A 22,658-nucleotide genomic window follows, 5' to 3' on the forward strand; every position below is an offset into this window, starting at 1 on the left:
ATCAATCTTGAACCTTATCTGTTCTTGTTTGTTGAACCATGAGCTTTAAAAGCAAATTCTCCTATATCTGAATTTCCAACAGGGAAGTAGCAGTCTAACCCTACATTCATATCATTGAATCTCAAGTTAGCAGCTTTTGCCCATCAATAAGATAATTACAGAAGGGATGAACACACAACAATTAAATATATAGGGTGAAAGGGAAACAAAAAAGTAAGCATTTTTAACTCCATATGATAATGCCACAGGGGATCAAAGAACTACAATTAATTATCCAAAAAAGAGCCAACACACCTGCAAAGCATCCTGTTATATTGTTACAAGTGGTGGCTCTTGTTAACCTCTCAGTATGCCTAATATATAAATTAAGGTTTGCCATAGTTATGGTTTGTGTTTATTTTTTTGGTTTTTTTTTTTTTGGGGTCCGGTAATGGGGCCTGAACTGTGGGCCTGGACGCTGTCCCTTGGCTCTTCAGCTCAAGGCTAGTGCTCTATCACTTGAGCCACAGCGCCACTTCCGGCTGTTTCTTTTTTCTTATGTGTTGCTGAGGAATCAAACCCAGGGTCTCAGGCATGCAAGGCAAGCGCTCTACCACTGAGCCACCTTCCCAGCCCTGCTATAGTTATTATTATGAATCTCTCTGCTCATTTTTACCCCCCAAAAGGATGACTTATTTCTTCTATTTAAAGACAGGCCTTCATCTTTAGTGTTCAACCATTTAGTCTCTTCTCCATTATTACCAGCTCTTTGTCTGAGTATACATTTTTCCCCCTTGTTTAGGAATTGGTACCGAAAGTTAAAGAATCCAATCTAATAGAAAGTGTAAAGACCCCTATGCTCTAGGAGAGAGGTGTTTGTTTTTTTCCTCCCAGGATGGATAATAGGACCTATTAATAGAAAGGCTGCTCTAGAACTTTGTGTCACTGAAACTAGTACTGTATTTTTGTACTAGCTTTTCCTGAGGCTTTAACTTAGGGCATGAGCCTTGTTCTTGTGGGAATTTTTTTCTTGTACCATGTGAACACAACTCCACTTTGGTGGTTATTTGGAGATAAGAGTCACTTGGATTTATCTGTTTTTCCTGGCTATGTATTGCCATCCTCAGAACTCAGCCTGCTGATTAGCAAGGATTACTGGTAAAACAACAGTGCCCACTGCATTCAATGTTGCTTTTTGTTGTTATTCTGGATTCCAACTGCTTTCAGGGTGAAAAGCCATCACTGGGGACTCAATTTTGCATGGGTTTATTTTTATAACAATTTTAAAATATTTATTTGCTCTCTTGTTGCATTGTTGCTACTTTATCTTATCTTCATTTAATACTGGTTTTTACATTTTATAGTTACCACCATATTTCATGAAAAAATTTAAATTAGTACAGTATTAGTGGTTTGCTTCATTTGAGAAAGGTTCTCTGCCATAGAGTTCCCAACACATAGAGAGTCTCTTCACTTAAGACACCGGGATACCACTGGAATAAAGGGGCCTGACAGGAAATCAGAGAGAATCATTGGGGTATCTCCAGATAAGGGAACACTTAGCCACATTCCAAAAACTCAGACTGCCATGCTCAAGATCAAGAAACAAACCAACCCGGCCCAGAGGCTTCTCTACATATTGAGACAGCAATGGGAAGGTGGTAAAAAGGGTGTAAAGTGTGTTCTCTTTCACAAACAAAAGGAGGAAAACGTCCTCAGATTCACTGAGGTTGCTCCCTATGACAGAATCAGTAACAACTCCCAAGGGCCAGGTCGAAGACTCATCCACACTAACTTCCCAGTAATGTTTCCCAGAGCTGAAGACTTGGCATCCAAAAGCAGTGAAGTGGAGGGAGTCTTCAGAATTCAAAACCGCATATTGATGGTCATGTCTAACACTGCTCCCAGGACCTTGATTCCCCATAGTTTCATTGAAGGCAATCTCCACCCGGTACTGATTGAGCTTCTTTTTCATTCCAGGCATGGGAGGGGCACTGAGCTGTGGCCTCAGAGGAAGTGGCATGAAGACCAACACTGACACACAGCTTTCTAGGGTCAACTCTACACCCTGAAGCAGTTCCACATCTGGCTTCTGGTATGTTTCGATCAGCTCCTGAAACATATTCCTGAGCTGATGCTTCTTCTGAAGCATTTAGGTTTCCCTTTCTCTGAGTTGCTTTAACATGGCTCTTCCTTCATTGATCAGTAGCTGGGAATGATATCTTTCCTCCTCCTGGACAAAAAGCTGCAGCATTCTAAAAACATCCTTAGTCATGTCTCGGTAGAGGTTCACATAATAAATCCATTGGTTGGTGAGTCTCTTCTTCTCCTGTAAATTGTGCTGGTTTTCTTGAGTCTTTTCCCATACAGCATGCACCTGCTTTGAAATCATCTTCCTCTGCACATCAGCAGCCCTTTCTATAGAATGGTGTTTGTGAGCCCTGTGCTCCTGAGACATGGAGCAGCTCCTACAGAGCAGGGCCCTGTCTACCTCACAGAACATCTGCTTGGTCTCCCTGTGTGTCCCACACATGTATTCCTCAGAGCTCAGGAACTGCCTGAGTCTGGCTCTTCTGGCAATGGCCACCAGGCTCCTCAGAACCACGTTGGTTTTCAGGTTTGTCTGCTGGCAGGGTCCCTTGCATCCTGGGCACCTGGCTGGAGTCTCTTCCCAGCAAAGGAAGAGACAAGGTCGACAAAAACTGTGCCCGCACTCTAGGGTGACTGGCTCTATGAAAGTATTCATACAGATGCCACAGCTCAGTTCCTTCTGGAAGGCCTGGACAATGTCAGGATCCATCATTCCTAGAATCTAATGAGGTGCTGGTGACTCACCCCTAAAAGCCTAGCTACCCAATAGATTGGGATATGAGGATCAAGCTTTGAAGCAGGCCTGGGCACCAAAGTCCCCCTGACACAGACTCTTATCTCCTATTTACCACTCCAAAATCACAAGTGGGCTGTGATTCAAGTGGTAAAGCACTAAACTTGTCCACAAAGTGACCTAGGGATAATGCCCAGTCTTGAAAACAAAGAGGCCCAGCAACACTGCCCTACCACTGGGTTCAATCCCCACAACCGACAAAACACCACCACCAACAACAACACCAAACCAAGGAAAGAAGAATTAAAAGAGGAGTAGATTCTCCCACTCTGATCCTCACCTGGAGTATCCAAGCTCCAAACAGCCTCCTCCTCCTGAGGGATCTTCAGCAATGCCTGAGTCTCAGACTTCCACTCTATTTATACTGAAAGAGGGTGGGCCCAGGAAAGGAAGTGTCTCTGATTGGTTGTTTAGGGAAGCTGATTTACATATCAATAGAAGTTGGAATTTACATCCTGACAACCCCACCTTTTACTTCCTCTTTCAAGGACTTGCAATTTGGTTAGGTGATTTGGGTTAGGTGCAACTTAGGTTTGTCCAGGGTTGGAAAAGTTTATTGTGTTTGTTTTATTTTGTTTTGTTTTGTTTTTTACTTCTGTGTATGCTTTATTTTTGGACTATGAGTTTATTACTTTTCCACCGGACTGTAGGACACATTCGTGGCATCATCCATTGTATCTTGTGGGTCTTCATTAATTTGTAATTTGTCAGGCCTGATGCTGGGTTGGTACTTTACCACTTAAGCCATGTCCTCTTCTGTTTGCTTTTGCTTTTGGAATAGAAAATTGAGTTTATGCTTAGGTTCCCTGGACTGAGATCTTCTGATTCACACTTTGCACAAAGCTGAGAGGACAAGAATTATCTCTTGCTTGAGTTGTGATCAGGGTTAAGTCTGCCCACAGAGCAGCCCCTCCCAGCTTTCCCATCACCTGCTTTAATCAGACCAGTAATCACCTGACTGTCGATGATCACCTGACTGTGAGTCAACAAACATCCTAGGCTCCTAGGTCACTTCCTCCCAAGTCCATTTTCCATACAAATTCATCCTTCCGATGTTGTTGTTCTTGTTGTTTGTCTGTCAGTGCTGGACTTGAACTCAGGGTAGAAGATCTGTCCCTGAGCTCTTCTTCCACTCTATTTCTCTTATCTTTATTTTAAATATCATTTATGCCTTTTTATTATAAAATGATGTGGTATTCTGATATATAATTTAATAACTCCATGCCATTTTTGAGAATGATCTAAAAATTATCATAGACATAAACATATATATATTATATACATTGGATTTCAAGAACACATTATTAATATTCAATTTGCAATAAGTTTTATCCTATCAGAATATTCTCTTTAGGGTTACAGGTTCTGTAGTATCCTTGGCATAACCTTTCCCATTTGTGGTTTTGTTACTATAATCAATCTTGTACCTTTCTTGGTGTTGATCCATTAGCTTTGAAAGCATAATCCCCTATCTGAATTGCCAGAAGCTAAATAGTAGCCTAACACTATGTTTGTATCATTGACTTTCAGGCATTGATTATCAAACAATCTTTTTAATTTTTCTTTTTTAAAAATTTTTGTCATTAGTGCTGCGGAACTCTGGGTCTGGTGCTTTCGCTCATCTCTTCAGCTCAAGGTGAGCCCTCTACCACTTGAGCCATAGCACCACTTCCAGTTTTCTAGTGGTTTATTGGAGATGAGTGTCTACGACTTTCCTGCCTGGGCCGGGTTTGAACCGAGATCCTCAGATCTGTTTCCTGAGTAGCTAGGATTACAGGGAGTGCACCACTGGAGCTGGCTAAGCATTATTTTTTATCTTCATATGATAATGACAGCAGGGATGATGGCACGATAATTGGGTACATAGAGTAAAAGACAGACACCAACAAAGAGCCATCACAACTGGACAGCAAACTGTTGTATTGTTACAATTGTTGGCTATTGTTAATCTCTCAGTATGCCTAATGTATAAATTGAGCTTTGCCATTGTTATTATTAATCTCTTAGCCTGAGTTAATGTTCTCTTCATTTTTACCCTAAAACATTATGACTTATTTTTTCTAAAGCCATTCCTTCATCTTTAGTGTTCAACCATTCACTTTCTTTCTTCCCCATTATTACCAGCAATTTCTCTAAGTATTCCAGTTCATTTTATTTTATTTTTAGGAATTAGTACTACAACTTAAAGAATCCAATCTAATAGAAAGTTTAAACACCCCAATGGTCTAGTATAGAGGTGTTTCTTTTTTTTTCTTCCCAGGATGGATAACAGGATCTAGTCATCAAAAGCCTGCTTTAGAACGTTGAGTCAACGAAACTAATACTGCTTTTTTGTTCTAGGATGTACTTGGGGCTTGAACTTAGGGCATGAGCAGTATTCGTGAGGGTTTTTTGTTGTTGTTGTTGTTGTTGTTGTTGTTTGCTTTGCTTTTTTTTTCTCCTACTACTTGGACCACAGCTCCACTTTGGTGGTTAATTGAAGATGAGTCTTTTGGACTTTCCTATATGAACTGGCTATGAACTGCCATCCTGCTCAGCCTGCTGAGTAGCAAGGATTACTGGGAAAACAAAAATGCCCACTGAATTAAATGGTTTTTGTTTTGTTTTGTTTTGTTTTTTGCTGTTATTCTGAGATTCACCTTCTTTCATGGTGAAAACAGTCACTGGGGACTCATTTTTGCATGGGTTTATTTTTATAGCAATTTTTAAATAGTTTTTTGCTCTCTTGTTGCATTGTTGCTACTTTATCTTATCTTCATTATTTTTTACATTTTATATTTTATTATATGTTACCTCCATATTTCATAACAAAATGGGATTACTGTGCAAAGAAATTCAAATTAGTACAGTATTAATGGTTTGCTTCATTTGAGAAAGGTTCTCTGCTATAGAGTTCCCAACATATAGAATCTTCACTAATAATGGTTTATCATTGGAGAAAAAGGGTCTGACAGCAAATTGGAAATAGCCAATGGGATATCTCCAGAGAAGGGAACTCTTAAACACATTCCAAAAACTCACACTGCCATGGTCAAGATAAAGAAACACCACACCCTGGCCCAGTGACTCCTCTATATAATGTGTCAGCAGTCGGCAGGTGGTAAAAAAAAAGTGTAAAGAAAGTTGCCTTTCACAAAAGGAGGAGTAAAAGGTCCTTTGATTCAGGGCAGTGGGCCTAGAAAAGGGTGTGTACCTGAGTTCTCATTTAGGGAGGTTGATTTACATATCATTTGGAGTTGGAATTTCCATCCTGGCAACCACACCTTTAACTTCCTCTTTCAAGGAAATGCCTCTTACAATTTTCTTAGACAGTGACAAGTGCTGTGTATTTTGGTTAGGTGCAGGTTAAATTTATACAGGATTGGAAAACCTTTTTTTTCCTTACCTTTTTGTATCTTTTATTTTCGTACTATGCATTAATTACTTTTCCACCAGAATGTAGGTGACTTTGTATCTTGTGGTTTTGAAAATTAGCTAAGCTTACATTGTGGAGTTATTAGATGATCATCCAAGTTTTTTATTTGGAAATTGTCATGCCTCCTGCTTGTCAGGTGCTTCACCACTTGAGCCATTTCAATCTTTCTATTCTCATTGGACTTCTAATCTCATAAAAAATACTGTATTCATTTTCTATTGGTAATGTAGTTCTCCAATTTTAATTTATGCAAGAATTTTGAACCGATTTCAAAAATGAAGGACATTTTAAAGTAATTCATTAAAATTTCATAAAAGCTATGAATATGGAGCTATATATAATTCATTACTTTTGTTTAATTTTTCACACCAGAGTTGTAGAGTATGCTCAAAGGTGATTTTTACACTAACCTTTTTCTTGTGGGAATTATTTTAATTAAGAAAATACTTTACATAGCTAAGATATGGAACCAACCCAGAAGCCCCTCAGTAGATGAATGGATCAAGAAAATGTGGTATATATACACAATGGAATTCTATGCCTCCATCAGAAAGAATGACATTTCCCCATTTGTTAGGAAATGGAAAGGCTTGGAAAAAATTATATTAAGTGAAGTAAGCCAGGCCCAAAGAAACATAGGTCCCATGGTTTCCCTTATTTGCAATATCTAGTATAGGTATGAGTCAAGCGGAAAAGATCAGATAATGTGATGTTAGGAAAACGAACCCTTAAATATGTATTTTAATGTTTTCGTTTCTTTCATGCATGTGTTTCTAACGCATTTATAAGATTATTTCTTTGTTGCTTTGTATGTCCCTCCCCCACAGTGTAACCCCCGCTTTCACTTTATTTGATGTCAGTATAACATGTGGAGGAGATGGGGACAAACAAGTCGTTTAAGGACTCAGGTGGACCTGTTGTAACAAGGAGAATTACAAAATGTCATGTCAAAGCAAGCTTTACAATGTCGGTGTGGGGGGGGAGGGGGGTATGATTGGGTGGGGGGGAGGGGGGAGGCTGGGAAGGGAGGTGAAGGGTAAACAAAGGAGGAGGCTGCAATGCTTGGTAAGAAATGTATGCATTATCCTGCCAATGTAATTGTAACCCCTCTGTACAGTATGTTCTCAAATAAAATAAAATAAAATTAAAAAAAAAAAGAAAATACTTTAGAGACATTAATATTAGTTCAGCTATTTATTCTGCTTCATAAGGAATGTGATTTTAAGTTAATACACAGATCTAAGACAGATGATACATTTGGCATTTAGATCAATTTGTGTAATTACTTTTTTATTTAAATACTGAATACATGTTTCTGAATTTTCAATTTATTACCTGAGTCAAAGGTATATCATTACACCTGCAGAATCTAATCCACTTTACAAAGACTAAGTAACATACTAGTTTGAATTTTATTTTTTAGTTCAAAAATAATATTCAACATATATCATTTCAATAGGTTCCACTGAAAATTTATTAAGATACGCAATATCCATAGATATTTCATATTCTATATTCTTATTTTTGGATTACATTTCTGTAATCCATGTGTCTTGTGTTAGACTTCCAATTGTTCATCTCACATCTCTGTTTGTTCCAGGATTTCAGCATTAATGTTTTCTTTTTTCCGTGGTTTTATTATTTTTTCATCTCACTATCACCATTGTAACTTTTTAACATACAAAAAAGAAAATTCACTATTGCCCAGCTCAGCATTCTTTACATTTTCAAAAATCCAAGTAATGCTACTGACATACAACATACATCATGAAATGATTGATATAATGTATACAATAAAGTAATATCAAAATATTGCATAAAAATTAAGAATATGTAATGTCATGAAATTAAAATACACTATTATTAAACTGTGACATCAAACATTTTCCATTATTACTATAATATAGTAATATAAAACCATGCCATCACTCTCCAACTTGCTTTGTAAAGAATTTACACTTTGTCGAAACCTACACCTGAGCCCCTTTCCTGGTAATGAACGGACTGTTAAATGTCTCCAGAATTTGGGCCACCTCCCAGAGGCCACTGGTATGTTTGGCTCCTCCCCTCTCTCATCCCTTATAATTAGGCATGAGAGAATTCCAACTAGTCCTCATGCAACAAAGTAAGTTAGAGGACAAGAGCCCTGTTCCCCAGCTGGACGCCTCCAGGTATTCATGCAAAAATGATCTCAAAGTTGTCATTTGCCTCAGTCCTGCAGCCTTCATTGCCCTAGCCTGCAAGCTCATGTAGGTGCTTGAATAGCAAGCTGTTGTAGCACAATCTGCTCTGTAGTAGAGGTCCTTGAGATGCGAAGGTACCCCAGCCTCTCCTTGGGCAGGCTCCACATAGTCTTCAAGCTTTAACTCTTCATAATCATGTTGCTCCTTGATAACTTCCCTCTTCTTGGAGCCTGATAGGTCTGAGGGGCCCTCATCAGCAGGGGTTTGGATGGCTGCCAGGAACTTGTCCTGAATCTCAGGTGCCTTCATTTGCAAGAAGCAGTAGTAGCTCCTGCAGCTCCTTCTTCTTCTCCCTCTCCTCCTGGGAGAGCTGGTTGACACACTCATCTTTCTTCTGATATAGCTCATCCAGTACTTCCGTCTGTTCTTTATAGAATTCTAGGGACTTTTCAATGGTGCTTTTTGACAGCTGGCTGCATCGATGTTGGAGTTTATCCACTTGCTTCTGGAAGCCCACCTTTTTTAGGCAGCTTGTGGATGAAGCAGAATTTCAGGGTCTTCTTGGGCATTTGTGTGTCCTGCTTTCTATCCCATGGTTTCAACTCCTGAAGAAGAAACCCTACTGCTTCAGCTTTCTGTGGCTCTTGACTACCAGATTGGTCAGGCACCCACAGTAGGTATGTTGCTCCTGCAGCTGCTGGCTGAGCTTCGCCTTCTTTAATTCACCAATGGATAAAGATAAAAATCCCACCTGGTCTTTGGGTTGTCTGTCTTCTAGGACAGTCACAACAAGTAGAGTCTCCCCTTTTCTTTTTGCTCACTCTTCCTTCTCTAGTGAAAGCCAAAAAGCTCAGCTGGGGCCCACAGCTGGTCCTGTTTCTGTCTGGTGTTTTAAGGCATATCAAAATTGTTGTGTAATTTTTGATGGACCTTCTTGGTCCTCCAACTTAGTCCAGCAGTTGTGTGTACTTCTGCAGGTACTGTGGCAAGGCCTCATTCTTTAAGGTCAACTGCAGTTTGTAGGCCCTGTGCTGTTCACAGGTAGCTCTGAGCTCCTGCAGCTGTTCATGTTGAGCCACTTGGCTCCTTAACTCAGCCATCTTTTTCCATTCTTCTAACTTCTCCTCTTGCTGGTCCAGCTTCTTCTTTCACCTGCAGCTGTGAGTGCAGCAAAGTAGAGACCTTCTCCTCTTTCTTAGCCTATGTAAGACATCCTGTACCTGGCCCAGCTGCTCTTTGATCTCTAGGTTATGCAAAATTGTGCATCTCATGGCCTCATGTTTGTGTAATCTTCCCATTGTCTTGAAGAACTCATGCAGGTCCCAGGTCTTTCCCTGATGCTCCAGTTACCACAGCCACTCCTGCTGCTAAAGATTCTGGAGACTGAGGCTCTAGTTTTCCCACCTTTGAATGTAACACTTCTTCTCCCATTTCTGTTGTTACTTCTGCGACTAATAGGTCTTGGCTGGCAGCTGTAGCTTGGTCTGAGTTGGTCCTCCATGCTGCTGCTTGGAGGGAAGCTCTGCCAACTGCCTTTGAAGTTCCACCATGTTGGTCTCTAGGTCAAACACTTATCGCACCATTGCTCTTTCTCATCTCTCAGTTGGTTCATCTGTTGAGCCTTTTGTCTTTTCTCATGGACTTCTCCAACTTCAAGTCCCCTGCAACATGTCTCTCTCTAGCCTTAATTTGGTCATTAATTCTTTCATGGTCTCTAGCTTTGTCTCCACCCATGCCTTCTCTCTTATTACCTTTGTTTATATTTTGGTTACTCTCTTGGGGTGAATTAGGCTTTCTGACATATTGTTAGTGATTCCAGTGTTAGTGGAAAGTACACTAGCAGGAAAGGAACCAGAGGAAAATTCCAGGTATGCATGGTCTTTGGTCTCACCCTTAGCTGATTTACAGTCCCCAGTAATGTTTGTTTTGAGGTTACCTCTGTTTTTAGTTTTCTTTTTTTTGGTTTCAGTTGGTCCACCAGGAAAATTTCTCTCCAGATACTCTTTCTATAGTTTCTTGCCTAAAGAAAATTTTATTGTGCATGTGTGTCTGGTTTGGATAGATATCCCAGCACTGGGATAGGGATGGTGGAAGGACCATATTCCCAGGCTTTCTGAAATCACCTCTATTCTTGCAATCACCCACTTCCTACAGGATCTCTGAAATTCACTCAGTCACCACCTTCCTTCACCTGCCGGTAGTGGTATGAGCCAATAGAGGGAAATGCCAGTGGTACTAGGAAGCACATAATGTGGGTGTGGCCTTGATTCTTGTATCTTATTGGTCAGCTAGAAACAGATTTGCATTGTGGGATCATTGTAATCCAGACACAGTGGATAGAGACACCATGAGACCTGCTCCTACAGTCCTCCCCCATCCACATACCTATTTGGGGAGCAGGGCAGCACCAGCTCCTGTTTGCCCTCCCCATCTAACCTGCCCACTTGGGCTGATTAACTAGGATTAACTCTAGTTGTACTGGAGACTGCTCAAGACAATGTCTTCCATCCCATAATTACAATCACCAAGTTATCCTGAGTGGTTGCTCTCAGACCACTGTCATAGTCCCTCTTATGCTGGGACTATGGAGGGATTAGACCCCAGAGCTTAGGGGATGAGTGAGTGACAGACAGTATGGATGCTGGATACTGCATCATTTTATGATCTGTTTCCTCATATAACAACTTGGTCCACATATTTTACATCGCAGAAATACCGTTCAAATAATTTCCATCCAGTCCTCCAGACTGCCAGATTGTGCAAGTGCCACAATTCACTCACTCCTTACTGCAAGTTTCTAATCTGGTTCTGAATGTGTTCCCCCTACCTCCCAGGTCTCTATCCCACACGTAGTGTACCATGTTCCCCATTTGATTTATTTTTAAAATTTTTTATTGTGAAAATACCGTACAGAGGGGTTACAATTACATGTGCAAGGTAATGAGTACATTTCTTATCAAGCATTGTTGCCTCCTCCTTTATTTCCTCTTCCAATCCCTTCCCATCTTCCCCCACCCCCATCCTGCCTGGCCAAATTTGTAAAGTTCGTTTTTCAACATAACGACTTGTACATCTCATTGTTGCAATGGGTCCACCTGTATTCCTATTTAAACGGTTTGTTTTTGCCCTCCCCCTCCACAAATTATACCAACATCAATTACAATCAAAGCAGGGGTTATACCGTGGGGGAGGGACATATAAACCAATAAAGAAATCATCTTATAAATATGTTACAATCAATCACAAGAAAGAAAAAAACATTTCAATAATTATCTTGGGGTTCATTTCACCTAACATCAACTTATCTGATCTTTTCTGCTTGTCTTAGAAATATACTAGTTATTGCAAATAAAGCAAAACATGGGACCTATGTTTCTTTGGGCCTGGCTTACTTCATTTCATATAATTGTTTCCAAGTCTTTCCATTTCCTAACAAATGAGGAAATGTCATTCTTTCTGATGGAGACATAGAATTCCATTGTGTATATATACCACATTTTCTTGATCCATTTATCTACTGAGGGGCATCTGGGTTGGTTCCATATCTTAGCTATGGTAAATAATGCTGCAATAAACATAGTTGTGCTGGGAACGTTAATATGGTCTTGTTTGTGATCATTTGGGAAAATGCCCTATATTGGGATTGCTGGGTCATAGGAGAGCTCTAAGTGGAGTCTTTTGAAGAACCTTAATACTACTTTCCAAAGTTGTTGAACAAGTTTACACTCCCACCAAAAATTCTGTAGGGTACCCTTCTGTCCACATCCCCTCCACAGCTTGGTACTGGCACAAGAACAGACCTCAGGACCAATGGAATAGAATTGAAAACACAGAAATGAACCTACAGACCATAGCCATCTAATCTCCGATAAGTGAGCTAAAAAAGTAGAATGGAAGAAAGACAGTCTCTTCAGTAAGTGGCAAAACTGGTTAATCACTTGTAGAAAAATTAAGTTAGATCTTTATATATTAGCCTGCAACAGAATCAACTCCAAATGGATTAAAGACCTTGGAGTCAAAGCAGACACTCTGAAAACATTATAGGATGGAATAGGAGAAACTCTAGGTCTCCTTGGAGTAGGCCAAAATTTTCTTAATAGAGACCCAGAAACACAAGAAATCAAAGAAATGTTGGACAAATGGGATTGCATGAAATTGCAGAGCATCTGCATGGCAAAGGACATAGCTAGCAAGATCAATAGAAAGCCCATGGATTGGGAGAAGATCTTCACTACCCATACAACGGCCAAGGGTTCTCATATCTAAAATATAATTGGAACTCAAAAAATTAAATCCCCCAACAACAAATCCTCAAAGAAACAACTGCCCAATAAATAAGTGAGCTAAAGACTTGAAGAGAAACTTCTCTGAAGTGGAAAGAAGGATGGCCAATAGAAACATGAAGAAATGCTCAAATTCCCTAGCCATAATCGAAATACAAATCAAAACAACATTGAGATTCCACCTCACCCTAGTTAGAATGGCTATAATCAAGAACTCTAATAACAGCCTTTGTCTTGACATCAGAACAGGAAAGTTGCCAGGGACCTTCTCTAATACACAGTATACTTGTGCTCCTCTGTCTCACCTGGCCCCAACTGCAGCCAACTGTCTCAGCTTTCTTCAAGATTTTCTTCTAGTAGTCCTGTGTACTAACCACATTTTTACATGTCTAATAACTATGTATGATTCACTAGTGGCTATCATATAGAGCAGGCTTAGACATTTCATTAATTTCCTACTCCATATAAAAGGATGATTAAGCACAATTAGCTGATACTAAAATGCGTCTTCTTGTTGCAGGTTTGAGTGTAAGTTAGAAAATACAAAAATAAGATGGGTACTGATGGCTCATGCCTAATAATCCTAGCTACTCAGGAGGCTGAATTCTGAGGATCTCCGTTCGAAGCCAGCACAGACAGGAAAGTCCAAGACACTCTTATCTCCAATAACCCACCAGAAAATCACTATTTTGGTTTTAGAGCACCATCCTTGAGCAAAATGAACCCAGGGAGAGTGCCCAGGCTCTAAATTCAAGCCTCACAAGCAAGAACACAACAAAATACAAAAAATAATCTGTGAGTAGTTTGCATAGAATAATATCTCATTTAATCCTGGTCTTTTTTGTTTATGTGTGTTTGATTACCAGAAATAGACTCTCCTAAAATTTTGTGAAATAAAGTTACCCAGTTCTTGAGTTATAGAGCATTTGTAATCTGCTTTTTCTTGATGCTATTTTGACAAAAAGCGATCTATTCTGTCAAACCAAAGTGTCTCCAACTTGCAGCAAGTTACCATCTGTTAACACACACTTACTGGAATAATTCATATCTTAACTTCAAACTGTAACCATCAGCTATATTGTTCATAACCAGCCAGCGGTGTCAAGGCTATGAAGTCCTTACCAATGGAGTTAAAAGAACAGAATGTGCTTCGCACATTCCTTAAATCAGCCCCTGAAAGTCAAGCAAAAAATGTGAGCCCAACAACTACTGTGTCTCAGAGACATCACCACTCCTTGTGTTAAGATAAAAAGCTCAAGGGCCACCCTGCCTGGCATGCCTGCTTGACTCTGGGTAGAATGTCTAGGCTCCCTTCCTCACAGAACTAAACTGCCTTGGTGAGATCTCCTTTACTTCTGTGTGTCTATTCTATCTGGGTTAATATTTTGACTATTTTGTTTTAACACTGGAGCATTCTGGGGGATAGTCTGCAATATTCATTCTCTCTGGGATGGTGAGGAACTCTATTAGGGGATATGATTGTCCTGCTACTCAGCTGCAACAAGGTGGGGGCTGGGCAGCACTGGTGACATTTCATATCTGTGAATGAACTCCAACTCTTGGACATTACATGTGGATTTAAAAAAATTCCTAAATCTGGGCTCCTATGGCCCTGAACTCTGAAGATTATGGTTTGGATAATGGTTTGAAGCTAAACACTGATCCTCAGATCTCAGCCTCCTGAATAGCTAGGATATGAGGTGTAAGCCACCAGCACCCAGATTTGCTCTTGCTTTCTTTAGTGTAATTGCCTTACAAAGTCTTATCTCATTTAAATATGATTTCTTTCTGAGTTCTACCCTGGGCAGTACATTACAGATGGAAATTTCTCATCCTGTGCTGTCTTGGTCTTATTAAAACAAAGATTACTCTTCAGTAGATTTTTGCTGCTGCTTACCAAGTACACCATTCCCTAGTCCACTTCATGAGTGCACTAAGTATTTAAAACCTTCCATAAACTACAGGAACCATTCTAATTTCCTGGGTTAAAGTGTTGAAATATTGTATGTCTCCTTCCTTTGTCTTCTTTTCTTTTCCTTTTTCCTTTTTTCCTTTTTTTGGTCCATCGTGAGTCTTGAACTCTGGGCCTGGGCACTGTCCCTCAGCTCTTCAGCTCAAGGCTAGTGCTCTACCATTTGAGCCACAGTGCCACTTCCTCCCTTATCTGCTTGTTTTCTCTGTCTACATTCAAGGCATTTCAACATCTGTTTTCCAAACAATGAACAATATACACAGTATAGACTAAAGGGGTAGATAATCAAATATACTTGTAAAATCAAACTAAGCATGAATCTAACAAATGTTCTTGACTGATTCACTTAAAACTCTTGTCTTGGATGAGTAGTTCTAGTTGCAATTGTGGCATAAATTTCTTTTTTTTTTCTGAAATCAAATGATGGAAGAAACATTTCAACAAAGGGAAGTGAGGAATGAGCTCACACCTAAAGAAGAAACAGGGACCTTTCTAAGTTTATGGAGTACAGTAAGAAAAATATTGAAAAAGAAACAGCTAAATTTGAAATTTATGACAGGCATGATATCTAGAACCCATTACACGTTAAAGTAAGCCTGAATTTACAGCATCTATAATTTTTAGCTAGTTTTCAGGGTTTCACACCTGAAATATCTAACCACACTTGAGGCTAAGATCTAGAGAACTGAGTATTGAGGCTAACTTTGGCAGAAATGTCCTGCCTCTCTGCAAAACTATCAGCAAAAATATAAGTAGGTGTGTGGCTCAAGTGGTAAAGCTCTATCCAGTTAAAGTGGAGCAAGGAAGCATGGCTCTGAGTTCAAACCCTAATACGAAAAAATTAAAGAATCACAATTCTGGATTCTTGAAATTCACTTGAATGTAAAATCATTTGGCAGAAAAGACTGTAAAGAAAAAAATTAAAGCAGAAAAAGTGTATTGTTCTATACACACAAAAAAGGTTTTATAGATATATAAATATATCTATATATAAATATATATATATATACATAGATAGATAAAAATATACATACATAGTTGTGCAATATATAGAGAATAATGTCTGTAATTACATATATACATATATATATAACAACTAAGTGTATACGTTTGTCCATAATCCCTAAATTAAACTAAAAGTCCATATTTTAAACTATGACTCTTAGAAAGCATTGTCTTCACCTTTAAATATTTTCTGGATATTAATTTGTGTATGAAAGAGGAAAAGAATTTAAGTACATGTAACAATATTTATATTAACATGACCAAATGTAATGGCTTTACATAATTCTGTTTCATAATTCAAGTCATTATGCATTAGTTATATTGAGATTTTAAATATGAGAATTGTACACATATTAACAATCTATTTCTGAATAAGTTTGCTCTCTCCAACATCTTCCTATGTTCCCTTTCCTCTTTCTAGCTTTTTAAACTGTGCTTAGTGGATATATTTATATTGTTTACACATATATATGTAGATATGTGTATATGTATGTACCCTCATATATACCTAGAAATGTCCATATGCAAATATATACCTATATGTGAATACAATACAAATATATATTATATTAACAATACAATATTGTAATTATATATTTATATATTACCCCCTTTTATATCCATGTCCCATGATAATTATTAATTTTTACTATATTTGTTATTATGATTTTTCTGGTTTCTCATCTGAGAACAAGACTAGCCATTGAGATTTTTTCACATGAGTAGAAATATCACTGTCATATCATAATTAGAAGTTCTATGAGAAGAACCAGGAAATTTAAGAATATATCTAGAAAAAAGAGTCTACCCTTCTCATTCTCAGTCTTGGCCTTCCTTCACTTGTACCTTTGTTCCCCACGATGACCTTTCAACAATAATACTGTTCTGTCATGGCTTACAATGACTAAGATTCTGACAACATCACAAAGAAAATTTTTCTCGATTGAGGATAGATTGCTAGATAAGGGCTTTTAACAAAATAAAAATTAGATCTTTTTTCTTTTCATATTATCTTTTCTTCTTAAAGTGTTTTTGATTGACACATCACAATTCTATATACGTTAGATGAATAATGAGCTGTTTTATTCTAGCTTTGCTTTGCTTTCTGCATTTCTGGTATTGAACTCTGAGCCTCACACTCGCACTGTGGAGGCTCACCAGGATATAATATGTTTTGACTTGTTCCATCATTAGACAATCAAATCTGAGCAATCAGCGTATTGATCTTTAAAGTTAAACATTTCGAAGTCAATGGGGATGTTACAAGTTCTTTTTCTAAATTTGAAATTTCTTAGCAACATAGAAAATAAATAAACAGATAACAATTCAACAGGTTGAAATACAGAAAAATATACTATGTAAAGTTTTTCACAAATGCCCACGTGAATAGATGAAATTCTAAAGAGAACAGCTTGAATTTACCCTTAAAACTTATTCTATAAGAGGCAACAATGCTTGATAAGAAACGTACTCATTACTTTGCTCATGTAATTGTTACCCCTCTGTATTATATTTTCACAATAAAATAAATAAAATAAAAATATTCTTAAAAAAGAGAGTGAGGGAAGGAGTGATATTGTCAAAAAAGAAATGAACTCTTTACCTGACTTACGTAACTGTAACCCCCGTGTACATCCCCTTATGACAATAAAAACTTCAACCATTCTAGCCATTGTATTCAGTATAAAGCAAACATAAAAACATCTATTCACTAGCTCTTCTTAACCTTCCTGAAATTTAATGTGTCCCTTTTCCATGATATAATAGTAAATATAAATGAACTATAAACGTATTGATCACCAGGTGCCAGTGGCTCACAATGTAATCCTAACAATGAAGTATGCTGAGATCAGAAGATTGTGATTTAAAGCCAACAGGCAAAAAATCATCTATGAGACTCTTACCTCTAAATTAACCATCAAAAAGCCTAAAGTGGAGAAATGGCTCAAGTGACAGAACATTAGACTTGAGAAAGAATAAATAAGTACATACATAACTCAAGGACAACATCCCAGGCTGTTAGTTCAAGCCCCATGATCAACACACACAAACACACACACAAACACACACACACACACACACACACACATTGCTTTCTGCTCTTCCATTTATGTTGAAAATATTATCTCATGTGAGAAGCATTTAACATACTTTTTAAATTTTTATCATACTTTAAATTAAAAAAGTATCCATTTTATAAAAAAAACAGGTATTCTAGGCACTTGCTATCTGCTAGGAGACATTAATCATACCTTGATATAGTTAATGCCTTAATTAATTTACCTGTGACTGGTAGACATATATTATTATTATTATTTCTCCTCAACAAATGTGGAAAATTTTGGAAGAAAATGTGATAATAGTGGAATTTCATAAAATTTATGCTTCATAAGAGGTAATAATCATTGTAACTCCTAAACACAGCTTAAAACCAATAATGCAGTGATATTGAATTTCTCTGTAGTTTATATAGTGTGCAAAAAATTGATACTATATAGTATCTCCTTTACATTTCCTTGGAAGAAGCTAAATAAGAATATATACATCTTAAAATCATAAAATAACACTTTGGTTATATTAATGAAATGCCCACATTCAAAATCATTAATAAGTTTATGTAAATAGTACAGCTCTTAGATATTCAAATTTTGAAAGTTTTGAAACAAGTCATTCAAAAGTTTAAAACAATAATAAAAATAATCATTTTAATCAAACTAAACATATCCTTGATTGGACCATCAACTTTCATAGGAATATATAAATCTAGATAAATAGTATTCTTGAGCATGTGTGAGTTGTGTTTGCACAGGTATGCGAGTACTTGTGTCTCTTTGATATTTATATTGCATTCTTCTCTTTGTTGTGTATTGATTCACGTTAATACCAGTTTTGCATAATTCATCATGCATTTAAAAACGTGAAAGACAGTGGTAACCAAAGGTAGCCCTCTGTAGAAAAATGGTGGCATGTGAAGAGCTCATCAGTTTGAAATCAAGCAGTGTATCATCATTTATCATTCATTAAATCACACACAGCTTCAAACATCTCCTTAGTGTTTATATTGGAGAAGGGCAAAATGCATAGATGCATGCATAGACACATGTTGTTACCTAATAAATCTCTTCATGCTTTTCACTGGCAGTATAAGTGTCTGACCTTGGAAGCGACCTCTCATCTGGAGTCTTTACATAGAGATGTAGGAGCAGCATTGACAAGCAAAATGAACCCTTGATAATCGCTGACACTGTTAGCATGGTTAAGCTTCTTAAAATATTACCACGGAACCTTTCCTTCATTTTTACAAACATATTTCAATTGTACTACATACTTTTTAAAACTCTTAAATAGAGCCATGATGTAGAGGAATAAAATGCTAGGCAAACAAGAAGAACTAATCCGTCCAATAATAAGTGAATAATAATAATAAGCCACAGGAAAGACAATATTAAATCCACCCAAAATTGCAAGAGGGAAAGATTAGAGTGGCAATATCAAACCCATGAAATTATAAAGAATGAGGCAATAAAAGTAAAGTACTGAGATGAAAAGTAATGTTATTAATTGTCTAGTAGCTTTTCTTCCCAGTGGATCTCATTTATCTTTGGAAGAAGTTTAAAGAAAAATCACAGCCCCTTTCGTAAACTTTGTTTTTCCACTGTCAGGTGTATCAGCAACATCTTGTATTTACAGCTGTCTTCACAAATCACAGGCAATTATGTATGTGTCTTTTCATTTACAACAAGTATCATCTTTGCAAAACTCTAAACTTTATTCCTTTGTGATTTTTAAATAAAAGCCTGTGATTTTATTTGCCTATGGTTTAAGAAACAACTTAGAAGACATTGAAGAGTTCATTGTTGCCACACCATGACAGGTTCTATTACTTATAAAGCAGAGTAGATTCCATGCTAATATTCATATGGCCAAATTGTATATATTAAAGAAAATAATCTCAGTACATCTTAAAACTTTTGATGGTACTTGGCTCTTTACTTATTACATTTCTTTATGATTTGTTAAACTACAGTTAAGAGAGCTATTATTTCTTTCCCAAATGCAAAGAAGAAATAAATATTTTTACTTAATGAGATATCAGACATTAACTCATATTCTAAGTTGATTTGAGGAGAAAATGGATATTTCATTTCTCATTATGACAAAAAATAAACAATTCATTCTTAGATGTACTTTGTTTTAAATATATATATATCACTAAAGATTAAATTTACCTGAAAATAATGGCGATCCAAAATAAAACTGTCAAGAATAAGTAAAAAACGTAACATTTTTTCTGATATTTTGAAAGAAAGCAGTCTGATTTTATTAATGCTTTAAAATCTGCAAATGAGTATCATGGTTCATCCTCTCTGAATTTCAATAGTCCAATCTAGAAACAATGGAACCGTTCCTCTTTTCTAATCCATAAAAAATCCTCTTGGCAGTTTTTTCAAACTGTACACTAAGTCTAATTACTTCTGTCACCTTTAGTGCTACATGTATGTTGAAGCCAGAACCTCTCTTACTTGAATTATTGCAATAGAGTTCAATAAGTTCTTTGTATTGTTTCTCATATTTTATAAATTCAACAAAACAAACAGAAACTTCTATATTGTAATTCTGCCAATTTTCCCTTCTACTCAAAACCATTCTGTGGCTTCTCATGCATGTAGAATTATAGGTAAGTTGGTCTTACATAAGTTTCATAACCATCCCTACTTCTTTGACATGTTTTCTCTTATTCTTATATTTTATGACTTCAAAAACTTTAACTTCCATATTGTTTACTGAACAAGACTGACTCCTTTTCTGTCTCCCAGCCCATCTTTTTAGAATATTCTTATCCTAGCTATCAATTTGGTAGTACTGGGGCTTGCATGCATGGCCTTACCATTGGTAGGATAGACTTCTACCACTTAGCAGCAACTCCTAGGCTAGCTACCAATTTTGATTCTTCAATTCCTTGCTTAGATCTCACTTTCTTAATGAGGACTGCCTTGAGTATGGCATCTCCCACTGAAACTTCATCCTCACTGGACCTCAAAATTTAAACACCACATTTATTCCATACCATAATTTATTTCTAGTATGATATATGTTTTACTGATTTCATAGATATTTGTTTATGAACAGTCTTTTTGTCTAGAGTCGTTTCTATTTTTGTCTATTATTTAGTGATTTTTTGTGTGCCCTAGATCAATTCAGAGCACGTGTTTTATGTGCCATATTCAAGTGGTTTTGTGGATTGAAGCCTTTTATTAGAATGGAAGAATAAAACTAGGGTTGGTGATAAGTAACCACTCATGACCACCAAACCTATAGTGTGCTAAATTGATTAAACCTCTTTTCCTTGGGAACATTTAGCAGTGAGTTGGATAGAAGTAGTATGCATTTCTGGATTCATGGATTTTTTTACAAATGAAGTTAAATTTGTCTTCACAGATTTGATTAAGTCATTATTACCACTATTTCTTGATCAGTATGACTGAGACTTATGAGTTAGCCATTTTCCTAGATCAGAGAATAAAATCTAAATTTAGGTATTGAAATGTTATTTATAGATATGAGTAAATATACATTTTTCTATGTATATTCAATAATCAATGGCTATTTTTTGTCATGCATTCTTGCTCTCTTTCTCGTTCTATTTCTCTGTTTGCATGTAGATAATTATCACTCTATTCTTCTATAATTTACCCTTTTCCTATCAGTCGTTGGGTTTGAACTCAGGGCCTACACACCAGGCTAGCCCTCTACTACATTAACTACAGTGCCACTTCTGGGTTTCGGTGGTTAAAGGGAGGTAAGAGTCTCATGGACTTTTCTGCGCTGGAAGGCTTCCAACCACAATGCTTATATCTCAGCCTCCATAGTAGCTACGATTACAAGCATAAGCCACAGGTGCCCAGCTTGTATATTTCTGTTTTATTCTCTGCATCTAATAGAGAGGATAAGTAGGTTTGAGAGCCTTTCTGGAACCAGAGAGAGATCCAATCTACAGAAACATCTTACACTGTTCAGGCAATTTTACCCTGGACCATTCTCCATTATCCACAACAAAACCCCAAGTTAGGGTACTGGAACTGTGGCTCAAGTGGTAAAGTGCCAAATGGATTGAAAATGCCAAATGAGAGTGTGAGGCCTTGACTTCAAGAAGCTCTACTACTGGCATGAACAAACAAACAATTAGTTAACTAATTACCTGGTTAAATAATTAATTCCATAATTAATTACTTAAATTTTGAAACCTTATAAAATTGAAGCTAGAATGTAGCTCTTTCAAAACATTTAAGACCAGTTTAGTAAGCTTGCATTTCTTTTCCCCGAATCTCACTTTTGTTTGTGCTAAATCTCATGCACTCCCTGTGCAGTTGATATAATCACTTTCTATAGTCAAACTAAGTTTAGGCTTAGGAAGCTGTATTTGTTCATCTGACTGATATTCACTCACTCATGTCATAAGACATTATGGAAACTGGATCACGTTTCCCTAACAGCCTGGGAGTCATAGATTTAACAACTGCATATCTCAACTAATTATTATTATTCCTTGCTTGTCTTGTTGTACTAATCATTTGACTATCAAATCTGTCATTCAACCACACATACAAAAATTACATACATGTGTTAAAAAATCTGAATATCTATAAGTTATTAAAAGCAAAGTAAATAAGAAATGTTTTAGGTTTTAGAAATGTTTCATTTTAAGATGCAGAGTTGTAAGATAGGGTCAAGTTGTACAATGGTTGTTCAAAGCTTATAATTATCTCCATGTTGAAAACAGAGTGATCTCATTGTTAAATGCAAATAAATATTGGAGAAATGTGGTATGGATTCTAATGTGTGTAGCTTAAATTGCATGATCTATGTGCTTCAAAGTGAATTAATTATTATGATGCATTTTTCACATTGGAAATAAGTCAGTTGACAAAGGCTTTGA

The 22,658-nt window shown here is 37.1% G+C and overlaps 1 pseudogene; it reads right to left on the minus strand.

Moving 5' to 3' along the window:
- Window positions 1-1,594: 1,594 nt before the first annotated feature.
- LOC138824474 (tripartite motif-containing protein 43 pseudogene) lies at window positions 1,595-2,779 on the minus strand (annotated as a pseudogene).
- Between the last annotated feature and the right edge of the window lie 19,879 nt (window positions 2,780-22,658).

This window comes from Dipodomys merriami, unplaced genomic scaffold (genome assembly GCF_024711535.1).
Source record: "Dipodomys merriami isolate MVZ:Mamm:240054 unplaced genomic scaffold, mDipMer1.0.p SCAF_1291, whole genome shotgun sequence".
Lineage (NCBI taxonomy): Eukaryota > Metazoa > Chordata > Mammalia > Rodentia > Heteromyidae > Dipodomys > Dipodomys merriami.